The sequence below is a fragment of the Trematomus bernacchii genome, unplaced genomic scaffold (assembly GCF_902827165.1).
Source record: "Trematomus bernacchii unplaced genomic scaffold, fTreBer1.1, whole genome shotgun sequence".
NCBI classification, from domain to species: domain Eukaryota; kingdom Metazoa; phylum Chordata; class Actinopteri; order Perciformes; family Nototheniidae; genus Trematomus; species Trematomus bernacchii.
In genome coordinates this window covers 153,922-169,823 of record NW_022987705.1, presented here as the reverse complement: position 1 = coordinate 169,823, position 15,902 = coordinate 153,922, and the positions used below count along the sequence as shown (strand labels likewise).

At 40.5% G+C, this 15,902-nt stretch overlaps 1 protein-coding gene across 1 annotated transcript in view; it reads left to right on the top strand.

Annotated features, from left to right (window-relative positions):
* Nucleotides 1–11,465: 11,465 nt before the first annotated feature.
* The window catches only part of LOC117490554 (GTPase IMAP family member 8-like), a gene marked incomplete at its 3' end in the record, with an annotated part of 46,347 nt that continues 41,910 nt past the window's right edge, over nt 11,466–15,902 (top strand). The window contains exon 1 of the mRNA XM_034140321.1: nt 11,466–11,545. The remainder of the gene's footprint in view (nt 11,546–15,902) is intronic.

The following is a 15,902-nucleotide window of genomic DNA, read 5'->3' as shown; positions in this document are numbered from 1 at the left end:
ACGGACATTTTAGTGAACCAGACCAGCTGTTTCCGCCGGGTCTTCGCTTCCCGGGCATCACGTTGTTTACAAGTGTGTTCAGATGCTAAATGACAAGTGCAAGTGACAATTGTTGTCGTCTTCTCTGTGAACGTTTTTTTCTCCGTTATTTTGCCATTTTCAGATTTAAATTTCGAGCGGAAAGCTAACCAGGAAGTAATAATTACTTAAGCGGAGAACGGAGAAAGTAAACGTTACAGCAGGCATAACAACAGCCGGTGTTTATTTTATTATAATATATATCATTTGTTTTAAAGCTCAATATATAGTTCTATCCGTGACATATGGATCGTAACAAAGATCCGCTATACATTAGTACCAGATATACTGTACACGGACATTTTAGTGAACCAGACCAGCTGTTTCCGCCGGGTCTTCGCTTCCCGGGCATCACGTTGTTTACAAGTGTGTTCAGATGCTAAATAAAAGTTTAGCTTGTACTTTTGATACCCCGCCTCTCGGCACCACAACATCCAGTTTACTGTATTTCACATGAGCGATGTCGAACATTGAAAAGTCCTTATAAAATCTCTGTTATTAGATCAGTACTTTTCTTATATGACTATTATTGACTTGAACACTGAGAATGTATTTATTAACTTCAGACATTTGAAATATTTGAAATCAGATGAAAACAAACTGTAACGGACCCTGCCGTGTTATCTATGATTACTATGCCTTACTGTACATTCATAATTTCAGCCGGAGGTAGGTGGTAGGCGTTGCGGAGGAGCAGATTGCGAGTGAGGTGCCTGTTCTAAACGAACTATTCCAGCTGTTATAAAGCATTAAATAAAAAGTAAGCAAGGAATACAGAATGTTTCGTTACGTAACTTTGTTGAGAATGTGGCCATGTACATGTAATACATGGGATCATTTGCAGCGACTTGGTCATTGTGGGGAAAAATAACACCCATCCTGATCGTTTCAATGAAGTTGAATACAGAATATTCATATTTGTCAGTGATTTCATGTCAATTCGGCGAACATAAACATCAATGATGATGATTAAATTAGGATTAAAAATCGGGAGAGCCGGCTCATTCGTTTTTTCCGACTAAACAACATCTATTATTTAGAAGTTGATTTCACATGACTCCAGTGTGGAACCCCACTGCACCCCCTGGTGGATCAATGATCCATTGCAGCTGGCTTCACAATAATTAAATGTATTTATCATGGGGGCGGTATCAAGTCTGACTGGGGGCCGGCCGGCCATCACGGAACGTGCATGAACCGATCACGACCCTCGCACTTTAAACTGTCCAAAATAAGACGCTTCATCTGTATGTTGTTTTTGAAACAAAGATGCATTACATCTACAAACAGAGCATACAATGCGAGCACATGATACACTTTTGGTGTTTGTTTCATTTCTTCGGTAATGTTACAGAATGTTTCGGAAAATGAAGATTCCAGTACCACTTTAAAAGTTTCGTTTACAATCGTTTCCCAGTGACCCGGAATAGTACTGCCAGAATGAACGATATCCAAGATGTCTTCTAGTTTACAAACTTCAGTCGTTCTGTTTACACGGGGATCACTATTCATTCTGTTTTCAATCGTCATCAACAACACACTTATTAAACAGGTATTGACTGCATTCTGATAGATATATACAGATTGTTTTCCATAGTAGTTACCCATTTTTATTTTACTTTAAAGAAAAGTCAAAGTATCGAAAAAAAAAAAAAAAAATCCCCGGCTTCAATCAACCGCTGATTATTAGTCTTCTTCCTATCCATCCAGCTCGGCATGGATCTTTTCAAGTCTCTCCTTGAGGCGTCTGCAGTTTTTGAGATTGTACAGAAAAGCCTCCGAAGCGCCTTGGATCCTCCATTCAGCCGTGTAAATGTTTTTGTTTTTTTATCATTAAGACTCTGGTCATTCACTGTAATGAAGTCGGGGAGCCAAAGACTTTTCATTAACGCGTTGTAATTGTTTCTGAAGAAATATTCTGGAATGTCATTCAGACAATCGTGTTGCCTCTGGCCGGGGTGACTGACTCGGCATCCATTGCAGATTTTTTCTCTGTACCGATGCAGCACCCTCTCCAGAATATCAACCAACTCCGATTTCACTATGTTCATAAACAGAGACGTCTTGGCCCCAGGAGTAACATCAGCAGCAGTAGTACTGCAATATGTGGGTGTCCACAATGGTGGTGATGATAGGAGACAGGAGTTTGTTCCTGGCTGCAACTCGCGGGGGAGACTTGGTTTTTCTCAGATCCCTGGCTAGTTTTCAACGGTCGTCTTAGTGGGGTCCTTCGTTTTAGATGATTTGCTGAGTGGGGGGCAGACTTATTGCGTTGAGTGGGGGGATTCATCTGTAGAATTGAGAGTTTTTAGAAAGTTCTTTAAGCGTTGTAGCTTTTTCATCTATCATTTTCAATCAAGCAGCAAGAGGTCAAATGTAAGAATAAGTAATAGTTTGTCACGATTTTACGGAAAAAGTCAGAGCGCGATGTCGCATCTTAAAGACAGCTTGAACTGGATAGATGGTTAGTCTTTTTTCAAACATACCATACGTTCTGCATGTTAGTATATTAGACCAATCGGGTTAGGCCCTACTGCCCCACTCCCTCAATAGGGAAGTCACGCTTTGGGGAGAGGTGTTTAATTTCACAGATCTGACTTGATTGTTGTTGTGATGGCTGAAGGTAGAGGGACGGGGGAGGAAAATTCAGGGGTGAAGAAGCAGAAAGATAACTTGTTTGTAAAACGGACAGCACGTCAGTTTCAGGAAAGATGACACCGGTTGTATGCATGACATGCCAAATATCCTGAAGCCCTACAAAAAAAGTATATTGTGCTGAAAATATCGCAAAAAGTCGTAATATTGTATAATGTAATAGTTGCATGTTGTATTTTGATAAAAAATCACTGTATATTCAAAAATATAATGGAGAGAAAAAAAAACAAATATCACAGTATGTTGACAAATATGAAAAAAGTAATGTTGTGTTAAAATAACATGAAAGAAATCAAAAGTAAAGCATCTAAAAACATATATTTAAAAAAAGTAATGTTAGTCAAGTCAAGTTATCAAAACTGCATTGTTTCATCGAAACAGTGTTAAAATCACAAACTCTCCATTTAGAGTTTGATTCTTGAAGAAAACTCAAGGGGGGTGTGAGGGGAGACAGTCTCACACATCCAGACTCCATTTTTCATGAAGAGCCTCAGACGGAGGGTCTGAACCCGGCACAGATACTGCACCCGTTTCTTGACTGGCGCTCCCGACGGATGGCGGTAAGTTGTCACAGGCGTCTCGCTGATTAAACCCATATCGATGCGTCTCTTTGCCATTTTCGTTTTTGAAAGTTTAGGTGACTTGGTGAGTGGCTTTTTATCTAGTTTGCACTGGATTTCTTTTTTTTACCTAGCTCACTCCACCCCCCACCTCTATCTTCTGACATCACAGCATATGCCTGGCTCTCAGACTGCAGCGGTGTTGGGGGTCGCCCCTGAACTGCTGAAGGGGGGCGTGACAGAGGGATGATTCTATCTGGGACGGGGGTCACCCCCGATTTCACACATGATATTTACATCATCTAGGGAAGCACACCAGTAAATGTAGCCTCATATAACTTCATATAGGGATTCTTTAATAGTTGTGTGAAGTAATTAAACAATAAGGTGGTATTAAGATCTTTAAATTATAATTTTCCTCTCAAAGAGACTTCGTTGTACACACACACACACAAAACAACATTAAATAATGACATGATATTATAATGATAAAAGCACTTACCAGAGTTTTTCCAGATCAGATCCAAATCAAGCCTCATTGTCTCCACCCCAGAGTTCCCGTTAGCCGGTAATTACCGGACTGTGGCCGGTAAAATATGCTGAAGACCGGCAAATCTAAATCTCTCCGGTCAGAATGTCCGGTCAAAATGATATCCCCTTTAGCGCAATACCGCATCAGTTGCGCCACTTATGTGACAGACAAGAATAGTATGTGACAGACAAAAGAGTATGTGACTGACAAGAATAGTCAATTATAATGTCTACACATAATGTGTAGCAAGAGATATCCTGTATGGGTTGATTGCGCGTTGATCTGTTGGTAAATGCCTCGGGGTTCCGGTGGGCATGTAAACAAAATGCACAATGCTGTGCTATACTTTGTGGCCTCACCCCGTTGCATAGTGACGCTTATTGTTTAGGTGTCTTTTAATAAGCAGGTAGTCATATCATTAGCTAGAACTAGCTAGATCTGATCGATATGGACATAAACGCTAGTAAAGTCTAATCTGACGGGAGAGACCCGGTGCTGCGGACTATTCGACATGCATCTCTGCATGCGGTGAGCGGAACAAAACACACTCTTCAGGTTATAATATTACACGTAGCTATTTTAATTACCTCTCAAACTACCTAAACTATTTATAGGTATGTTTAGTTTTACTGTCGGGTCACTCATTATTGGATCCGCGAGCTGCATGATACTGGCGTGTTGTCAGGAGAGGGGGAGAGCGCTCCGTTTATTATTCCCGTGTTATTGTAAATTACTGTACACGTTTGAATAGTTAATTGTCTTCTATAATTAGTTGGTTTAATATCGAATCATATCAATTTGTTTCAAAGCTCAATAAATAACATAGAAGACCTTTTGACCGGCACTTTTCTAATTTTGTCCGGAAGATTTAAACTGTAACGGACATGTTGACCGGACAGGAGGGGGGAGGAGGAGGGGGGTGGGTTGAGAAGGGTGGGGGCTGAGAGGGGTGGGGGCGACAGGGCGGATGTGACACCTGTATGTGAGGGGGAGGGGGGTGGGCTGAGAGGGGTGGGGGCTACCTGGGAGGATGTAACACCTGTACGCGATAACACCTCGAACAAAGGGGCTCATTAGCATATCAAAGGGGGCTCATTAGCATAATTAGGGGGCGGGACTTAGAAGGTGTGACCTGTCACTTTTTTATGCATACTAATGTGATTGAAACAGGATTGGTAATACTACTTCTCTGTCTTGATATTGCATTCTAAAACGTCCACCTATAGAGTGCCACAGTGACACGTCCTAGAACCCGGAAGTAAGTTAGCATTTTACCACTTCCGGTTCCTTCGACAAAAAAGCAATCTCTCCATAGGATTTTGGAAAATAGCTGGAAATAAGGTCTGTGGTTGAGACACATTTAAGAGACGGATCACGTTTTGTTCAGCCGGATAATATCCACATGTTTTCCCCTACTTTTATAATTTTCTAATCATAAATCTATTGATCATAAATCTATCAATTAGATTTATGATCCAACTGAACAAAACGTGATCCGTCTCTTAACCCTTAGATGCATAAGTGGGTCTTTTTGGACCCGGTGAGGTGGTTTTCTTGAAGTATCTTTGTAATTAAAAAAATGTATCATTTCATATTCCAGCTATTCCTCAAAAAACATGTTTTGGATATCAAGCCATTCACATTTTTAATTTACATTTTAAGAAATTGTAGTTTTTGTATTAGTACCCCAAGCTTCCATAGGTTTTTCTATGGGATCCTACGGGAAAACGTTTTTTTTCAAAATGTAAAAGACATTTCTAAAATTATAAATAGTGAAAAATTGGCAATAACGAGTGGCAATAACTGTCCTTACCAGCAGGCAGCGGTAGTGTGAACAGCCAATCAGAGTGATTGCTTGGGCCGACTTTCTCTGACCTCCCGCGGCCGATTCAACATGTTGAAGGGTTAGAAAAGGTGCCGTAAAGAGACGACGGTGCGGGACACACCAACCTGAGTAGCCGCGAATGCCCGACTGCCTCTGACTCCCAAAATCGGGTTGGTGTGTAGCCAGCTTTAGGGTTAAATGTGTGTCAACCACAGACCTTATTTCAAGCTATTTTCCAAAATCCTATGGAGAAATTGCTTTTTTGTCGAGGGAACCGGAAGGAGTTTACTTCCGGGTTTTAGGACGCGTCACTGTGGCTCTCTATTTCACACACTTTCCTGACTTCATCAGTAAGCTGCGCCATTGTCTCTGGAATTCCATTAGGCAGAACTAGCTTCCTGGTGTCATCGGGATTCAGAAGAATTTGTAACTTGGCTGGCGTTTTCACGGTCATGTCAGGCAACCCAAAAGGAACTAGAAAAAACAAGAACATAAACAATGATATTAGTAATAGTGCAATGATACACTGACGACTGAATGTCAGTGTATGTCTCACAATAGTGACATGCCTGGAATGACAGAGCAAATTATTGCCACCATTAGCTCTTGTTCAATAAACATACAGATGTGAGGATTGACTTTACATGCAACAATATTAATGAAGTGCAGTCTTGTATTTTATTTAGAAAGTTGGAGTTATAAACTGAGCTATATGGGGTCTTTAAAAAACACACACCAGCAGCCCTCTACTTGCTACAAACTTAAATATGAAAAGGTTCAACTACGCACACACATCATCTCGGCTCGCGCAGCACGCTCACAGGCATAGATAGCGCAACCTTGGAAGTGCAGCGCAGGCATATTGTCATTCAAGAGATGCGTAGTTCTTTTGGAAAACATGTTTTTCTATTAGCCTATTTACCTCGTTGACGTAAATAATACTCATTACATTGACACATGCATTATTTTTGATTCAAATAATGGTTGTTGGTAATGTATTAGCGACCCACACAGATGTATGATTTCACTGCGTCCGTGGGAGCTCAGACCCCCTGGCTTCAACGCACGCTGCCGTGTGGACGGGCCGTAAGTCTCCATTTTGGGTTTTTCAATCCTTTTTAAACGTACATGAAAACTACTTGCAGTTCATTTTGGAACTTACCAAATCAGCATAAATTGTGACCTTCAGTGGAAACAGCAAACCTGTAAACACAAAGGAAATAAATAAATAAACAAGGTGTATTTAAACCTTTTTTGATGTTTGTTTAAACCATCAAGTTTATTAAATACATCAATAAACTTGAATACATCAAGTTTATTGATGTATTTAATAAACTATGAATGTTTTATATCCATGTAACGGAAAGAAACTCATCTAACTGATCATTTTTTTTTTTTTTTCAAAATAAAACCCACAATGCTAACGCTGAACCTCTGAATTAGCAACGAGCGAAAAATGCTAACAGATTACTGCACCGAAAATCACTCATCATCATTATTATTTATCTTTTCTGCACATCCAACACATCGATTCACATCGTGAGATGACACAGAATAGATGGGTACATACATTATCACTCCATGATACGAACTCGCGACTTTATAAACAAAAACAGACATCAAAACATGTGGCGCTAGGTAGCTAAAAACGCTAACATGGCTTACCTGTCTCGTAGTCTGGTCAAAAGTTGTCTTCAATGGCATTAAAACGATAAAAACGCTGCTGAAGTTAATCTATAGGTTAATCCAATTTGTCTGTGTCCCTTTGAAATGATTTCTGATAATCCATAAGCATTAAAACTGCTTTTCCGTTTCCAGATGTCAGAGCGAGAGATAGGTTCGCTCTGATGCAAAACTGCATGCGCGAAGCCCCCACCTTTTTTTTTACCATGTGTGTGTGTGGGGAAATCTCCCTTCGCTTCTATTGGCTCTAACGGTCAGAAAGAGGTGTCAATCACCAAAATCGAGCAAGGGGGGCCAGAGATATGGAAAATCCACCCAAATGACCCCAGAAGTGGTTTCTTTTTGCTAAATCTCTCTAAAAAGGTCAAATGTCACTTGTTTTGCATCAATCTTGATACAGGGTACTTATTATATGTTGTACTTTGGATTCCTAAAGCTTTTAGTCTACTAACCCATCATCCAAGGGTGGTTTTCTCCATAAGTACAAAATAATTTTTGGACGGACACTATAATTTACAGTTTTTTACTATGTAAAATCTGAATTTTCTTTAAAATAAAAAACATCTATATTGATTCTGACTTTTCTCCATCCAACTCACAGGTTTATCATTACTTTGAGAAAAAAGATTATTAATGTAACCCTTTTAGAAGGGAAGATATGGTCATTTGTTCTGGGAATGTCATTTTCGAGCCTGAGACCTGAAAAACAGGCTCAGGGCTTAACAGGTTAAAAGTGTTTTTGGGTCAGACACTCTCAGACAGTGGGTAGCGGTGTAATGGCGGCTGCAGCAAATCTTGAAGTCACCTTGCTTTGTACGTCACGTGGTCATGTGACATGCTTTGAATTGAAAATAACGATTTAGGTTAAATATTGTTTTTAAGTTATTTCAGGGGGGGGTGTGTTTTGCTTCTGGGCAAACGGAAAAAATCATGTCAAAAACGGAAACCATGATTCTTAATTAGACCAATTAAAAAATGTACTTTGATTAAATTACACAGTCATTGCACTTTTTTCAGTGTATGTGCATGTGGTGTATACTGAGTTTCTGGAAGATGTTTAAAATAATGGATAAGAAGTTATAATTAAAAAAATGTTTTGACTTTCTTAAATATCAGATATTTTCTCAAATTTCTGAACTTTTCTGCAATTTTTAACTTTTTATTTATTTCTGTTTTTTGAAGTGTTTTTGTATTTCAGATGTTTCCAAAAACTCTGTTTCGTTAGAAACATCAAGTTCTTCTGAACTGACATTTAAAGTTTTGCACGGTGTCACATTAAATGTAATCTGTGCAGTTTATTTTAGCTTTATTCCCTGCACCTTTGGAACTTTCACTAACCGTCTATTCTTCATAACGAACATTTAACCCTTTGAATTTGCTTTAATAAGAGTTTAAAACATGTTGATGTTATATCTTTAACATTATTAACACTATGTTTAACCATTTATAAAATGTGCTGCTAAATTAATGTAAACTCTAATTAGAATCAAAGACATCAAACACCCCTGATGATGCAGAATAACTGCCTGATGTTTTATTCACTGTAATATAATATACTGTATTTCTGTGCAGCAGATGAAGCAGTGCTGGGAGGTGAAAGAGAAAGCTGCTTCAGGCGCCATGTTAGAGTCTGCTCACCAGACAGAACAACAAGATGGAGTCTGAGTTCATCCTGTCTTTAGAGACAACAGAGAAACCTTTCAAAATAAAAGTCACACACATTCCTGACTTTTTCTCAAATTTCAGTTTTTCTGCAATTCTTTTTTTTTTTTAATCCTGACGTTTCTTCAAAATGTGTTTTTTTCAAACATTACAGATTTTATCCCAAAATGTCAGAATTGTTCTCATATTTCATTATTTTTTAAATTTCTGACTTTTTCTCAAATTTCGTACTTTTTTCTCATATTTATGATAGATTTCAATTTCTGACATTTTTTTCAATTCCGATTTTTTTGGTAAAATTACAGACTTTTTCTCGTAGAATATCAGTCTCTGAACCTGCATCGCCTGATACGGTTCACATCCGTCTGAACACAGATGACCAACTAGTTATAAAACCTGTGTTACTAGTGGCGTACACAACAAACGTTCTTCATTTATATAAACTTGATCCTTTCCTGATCTGTTGTCTCTCCAAGAATCTGTTCATCATGGATCACAGAGAGAGGAGAGTTTGTGAGCGTCAAACAGTTCTTACATTTATCGTCTTTTCCATGTCAGTCAACTGTAACAGGCGGCTGCTGATCTGATGATAACTGTGAGCCTTCATCAGCGTTAGCTCAGAGCACATGTGAACTCGTCCCTCAGCTGTTATCTGTGATCAGAATCAGACGTCTTTCAGACTTTAGAGGACAAAACGATCGGACAAAACGCTCAAGGAAAGACAGGACTAGATACACAGAAGGGTAATCACAAGAGAAGACACAGCTGGGGAGGGGAGGTGAAACACAGGGGGAGGGGGGGGGGGCAACAGGTGAACGCAATCAGACAATCAGACACAGGAGGGAAACTAAAGACAGGAAGTCAAACACAGGAAGTAGGACCAGACAAGACACAAGGAGGAAAACATTTAAGAGAGAAGTGTAAAATAAACCCATAACCATGACTACAGCCCAATTCCAAACCGCCCCCACCCTACCCCTACACCCTACCCCTCCGTTTGCGTGTTCTCGCGGAGGGTCCGCCACATTAAGGTCTGTTCCAATCACCTGACTTCACCTGCTGCTCCACCTGACCAACTAACATGTGTGTGTCCGTCAGGAAACACTCTGGCCCAATTCCAAACCTCACCCACTCCCCCTCCGTGATGGAGTGAACTCTGTCTGTAGTCTCACTCTCAGCTCAACGAGGCTCCTCCTGTCAGATGGAGAGTGTAAACAGCAAGCTTTGGGACGAACTCCCCTCTCTCCGGCAGAAACAGGAAATGCCATAATACGTAACAACGGTTTCAAATCAGCATCTCTTGGATTCAAAATAACAGAAATATAACTCTAAAAATCTTTTATGGCATATATTTTTGTTATGCATATTTTTGTTGTAAAATCTGATAAGCTGCTTAGTTTTTGCAAAAGTATGTGTAAATATACACAACTTTTACAGATGTCTAGACTAGACATGAGTAAATGATCCTACATTTAAACAAATACGAGGTAACCCTCAAGTTTTTAACATCTGTACGAAGATATTAAATAGCTCTTGTTGTGCATTTGATCAGTGGATGTTTCCAGGGAGCTGTTAGTAAACAGAGTGTTTCCTGACGGACACACACACGTTGGTCAGTCAGGTGGAGCAGCAGGTGAAGTCAGGTGATGCAGACTCTGTTTGAGGGCTTGATAGCCCACTACTCCTCAACACTTGTTGGATTGGAACAGCACTTAATGTGGAGGACCCTCCGCACGAACGCGCAAACGGAGGGGTGGGGTGTAGGGTATAGGGTGTACGGGGTGGTTTGGAATTGGGCCTCTGTGTGTCAAGGGGAAACACTCCGTGTGCAAATAGTTCCTGCAAACATTAACTGATAAACTGCACAACAAGATAGACATTACATATCGTTATACAGATGTTAACACCTTCATGTTACCTCGTATTGTTTTTAACTCAGGATCATACCTGTGTTTAGTCTAGAAAACATTCATTGTGTGCATTTTATTATAAAGTTGTGTATATTTGCAGGGACTGTTGCAAAAACTAAGCAGCTTATTAACATCAGATTTTAAACACCATTAAAGATTTTTTGAGTTTTATTTGATTTATTTTTAATCCAAGAGATGCTGATTTGAAACCGTTGTTACGTATTACGGCATTTCCTGTTTCTGCTGGAGAGAGGGGAGTTTGTTCTAAATCTTGTTTTTCTACCCTCCATCTGAGAGAAGGAGCCTCTTTAATCTGAGAGACGACAGACGGAGTTCACTCTGTCAGGGAGGGGGAGGGGGTAGGGTGGGGCTTGGAATTGGGCCAGTGACTTTTATTAAAAGGGATCACTTAAATGAAAAGGGTTAAAAAAATCTGTAATAAAATGATGAATTTGTTTATTTAAATTGGCCTACATTATAATGTTATCTAATTCAGTCATAAACAAGTTTTATTTTTATTTGAGTATTATGGTACTTTCTGTGTGGTGCTTTTATTTTGAAGGTGAGGATATAAAAGCACTCCCTCAGAGAGAGCGCAGTTCAGACGAGACATCGAGGGGGATCCTGATTATTGTCACAGGTGAGTGTCCTTTGTATAGATAATATTAAACTTGCTCAACTTAAATACGTGATCAATGGAAATACTGGTCTTTAGTTTAAATACATTGTTCTGCTAATTTAACTCCAGGTTATTAGGTCATAGTCAGTGTATTGTTTACTTTCGGTTTTGAGAAATGACCACAAACTGCGATTTGATGTTGAAATGGAGGAAACAGCTGAACGTGTGACGTTAATAAAGTGTAATCTTCTGAAGGTAAATCATGAACAGAATAAAGTTTAACGCCGTCGACACACACGGACGTTCAGTCAGAAATATAGAGATGGGTTGGGTCTTTTAAAAAAATAATAACTGATTCAGTAGGAGTTCAAAATAAATCAAAGTTCAGATTTAATAATAAGACTTTAATTACTGAGTGTGTGGAGAAATATGATAAAATAATTAAAGTCAGAAATGATGTTCAAACTATAACTACCTTTAAACTGAGGGATGACAGGGAATAACTGAATGCAGATGTCATCATGGCCGTGGGAAGTAGGGGTGCTGAGGGTGCTGCAGCACCCCCTGATGGAAGACAGGGAATCTGCACGTCCACAAGATTAAATGGAAATATAATACAAATATAGGCCTGTCGCGATAATCGATAAATTGACTTATCGTACGATAAAAGAATACTTGTGAGGAAATTATGAAAATGACTTATTTAAATGTTTCAGAATTATGTGTGTGTGTGTGTGTGTGTGTGTGTGTGTGTGTGTGTGTGTGTGTGTGTGTGTGTGTGTGTGTGTGTGTGTGTGTGTGTGTGTGTGTGTGTGTGTGTGTGTGTGTGTGTGTGTGTGTGTGTGTGTGTGTGTGTGTGTGTGTGTGTGTGTGTGTGTGTGTGTGTGTGTGTGTGTGTGTGTGTGTGTGGGGGGGAATATGAAAGAGAAAGCGTTTTGTTACCGAAGACAAACTTCACTTTCTGTATTTTTTTGTGAATAACAGAGTAAAGAGCGTTTTGCTTGTTCGAAGCTTGATTTGAACTTTTACTGTTTTTAAATCTGATTGGATAATATCCAACCAATGAGACGTTTGTTTGACTTCCTCTTATCATTATGTAAGATCAGTAAAATGGCAGAGCAGTGATAAGATGAAATCAGATCACCTTACAGAAACAACATGGGTGTGCTGCCAACAGCCACACCTATGCAGACCTTATTTACAGTCCACACACACACACACACACACACACACACACACACACACACACACACACACACATGTAACAGATGTAAATATGCAGTGGGGTTTATTTAATTTAATTTTGTATAATCACACAAATTCTGTGTTTTATATTATTTTATTCTGTGTTCTTCATTTTATTGAATGTTAAATACCTGGCAAGGTCGGAGATCAGTGGGCGGAGCCTCTGAAGTGTGGTCGCTGTGCTCAGGAGTTCATTGTTGTGAGGACTTTGCCCCCTATATATTGTGTCCCTCGCGTTTCCTCTGCCCTTTTTGTAAACGTTCCACGTGAGAGGAGTCACTGAGGGAAACTGATGTAAAACTGATCGTTTTTATCTGTCAGTCATTAAACAGATCGTCTCAACTTTACGCTGGCTCGGGTCTCGTCCATTATCAACACAACGCAGAGACCGCTTAACCACACCGGTTACACTTGGTGCCGTTTGACCCGTTGCATCCCCGATCGGCGCTCGTCTGATCTGCCGGGAGAGAGCTGCAGACTCCCGTCTTCTCCCTCCCTCCTCCCCACTCTGTGGACTCCTTGAACAGCGCTCGTGCCCGAGCGCGGGAGGTGTGTCTATTGTGACGAGGGATTAGAGTGTGTTTTTATTTAATTTTGTTCTCTCTATCCCTCAGTCCATTTTGTTTTCTTATGCTTGCAAGGCTATGGTGGCCTGAGAGTGCATTTAGGGGTTACTTTTGGCATGGAAAAAAGGGTACATTTTTGAAAACGTGTATGTAGAGCAGTGGTTCCCAAACTTTTTGGGCCCAAGGCACACCAAAGGACAAAAAAAAATCTCAAGGCACACCTATTTTGCAAAATAGCCCGTATAACACGTGTTATCACTCATATCATGTAAAATATCTGTAAATGTGCATAATTATTTACTAATGCCAAATAAAATGTGACAAAGACAACTATATTACTCATGAAATATTTATTAACGAAATATTTCAATTAATTTGAAACTTTATCAAATTAGGCTTCATCAAAGCAGCAACACACTCATTTAAACCAGACAGGTCACACAATAAAAAATGAGGCAAAGGAAACTCAGCAGAAATTCAGCACAGACAACTGTCAATGCAAGGAAGCTGCACTGTCCATGGTCCTGAACTACAAATTATAAATATAACATTTCAGCAATCATGTGCTATTGTAAATATTTTTGCCGACTTACAAATTAGTGAGATACATGTGCCTGTCGGGGCGCGCAGATTTTTTAAATCCTTGGTGGCACTGAGGAGAGGGCCACTCGCAAGTCCTGTTCAACAGAGAGCCGTGACCTCCTGTTGTTCTTCATGTAAACCAGAGTAGAGAACGCCAACTCACACAGGTAGGTCGTGGGAAAAATAAGAAGTTGCTCAATCGCGTGGTGGGAGATGCTTGGGTACTCCGATGCAGAAGCCAACCAAAACTGATCCAGTGGGAGCTCACTAAATTTGAGTTTCAGTGTGCGGTCCACACGGAGCTCTGCGCACTCCTCTCTCTCTTTCATAGTGAGCTTTTCTGATGAGAGTTCCGGGTGGAATGGGTCCCGGATCCAGTCATAGTCCTCGATGTCAGCCACATGTGGAAAATAGCGGTCAAACCAGAGTTCCCGTTAGAATATTTTTTTGCCGGTCAACATGTCCGTTAAAGTTGAAATCTTCCGGACAAAATTAGATAAGTGCCGGTTAAAGGTCTTCTTTGTTATTTATTGAGCTTTAAAACAAATTGATATGATTCGACATTAAACAAACTAATTATAGTAGATTAACTACATTATTCAAAAGTGTACAGTAATTTACAAAAACGCGGGAATAATAAACGGAGCGCTCTCTCCTTCTCCTGACAGCCCGTCAGTATCATGCAGCTCGCGGATCCAGTAATGAGTGACCCGACAGTAAAACTAAACATATCTATAACTAGTTTAGGTAGTTTGAGAGGTAATTAAAATAGCTACGTGTGATTTTCTAACCTGAAGTGTGTTTTGCTCTGCTCGCCGCTGCAGGGGATCATGCAGAGCTGCGTGTCGACTCGTCAGCAGCAGCCGATCTCTCTCTCCTGTCAGATTAGACTTTACTCGCATTTATGTCCATATCGATCAGATCTAGCTAGTTCTAGCTAATGATATGACTACCTGCTTGTTAAAAGACACCTAAACAATAAGCGTCGCTATGCAACCGGATGAGGCCACAAAGTATAGCGCAGCATTATGCATTTGTTTACATGCCCACCGGAACCCCGAGGCATTACCAACAGATCAACGCACAATCAACCCATACAGGACATCTCTTTCTCCACATTAAGTGTTAGACATTAGAATTGACAATTTTTGTCTGTCACATACTCTTTTGTCTGTCACATACTATTCTTGTCTGTCACATAAGTGGCGCAACTGATGCGGTATTGCGCTAAGGGAAAATTATTTTGACCGGACATTTTGACCGGAGAGATTTAGATTTGCCGGACTTCAGCATATTTTACCGGTCATTGTCCGGTAATTACCGGCTAACGGGAACTCTGGGTCAAACCTCTCTTTTAAGGTCTGAAGGTGTTCGGCATATACAGCGCGCTCCCTTGCTGCCAGCGGGAACATGTCCATGGAGCCCTGTTCCAAAGCCTCGCGCCACAGGATAAGTTTGCCCATAAACCCCCGAATCTTGTCTGTGGATGATAAAATGTTTTCATTCCTGCCCTGAAGCTTGGCGTTTAACTCGTTGAGATGCCCAAATATGTCAGCGAGGTAAGCCAGCCTGGCGCACCACCTCTCATCCGCGAGCTTGGGACAGCGTGTTCACGTGAAAAATCCAAAAGCTCTTCCCGAAGCTCATAAAGACGGGATAGGACTTTCCCCCGTGACAGCCAACGTACCTCTGTGTGGAGGATCAGGCTTTGGTGGTCGGCTCCCATCTCGGCGCACAGCTGGGAGAAGAGGCGAGATTTCAGGGGCCTTGATTTTATGTAATTCACCATCTGCACAGCCTGATTCAGCACCTCAGTCAACTCCAGGGGCATGGTTTTGGCAACTAATGCCTCTCTATGCAAAATGCAGTGGTTTGTGACGATATGTGGGTTTTGTGCTCTCACCTTAGCAATAAATCCTTTCACTCTCCCCGTCATGCTTGCCGCACTATCTGTGCAAATACTGACGCACATATTCCAGGTCAGA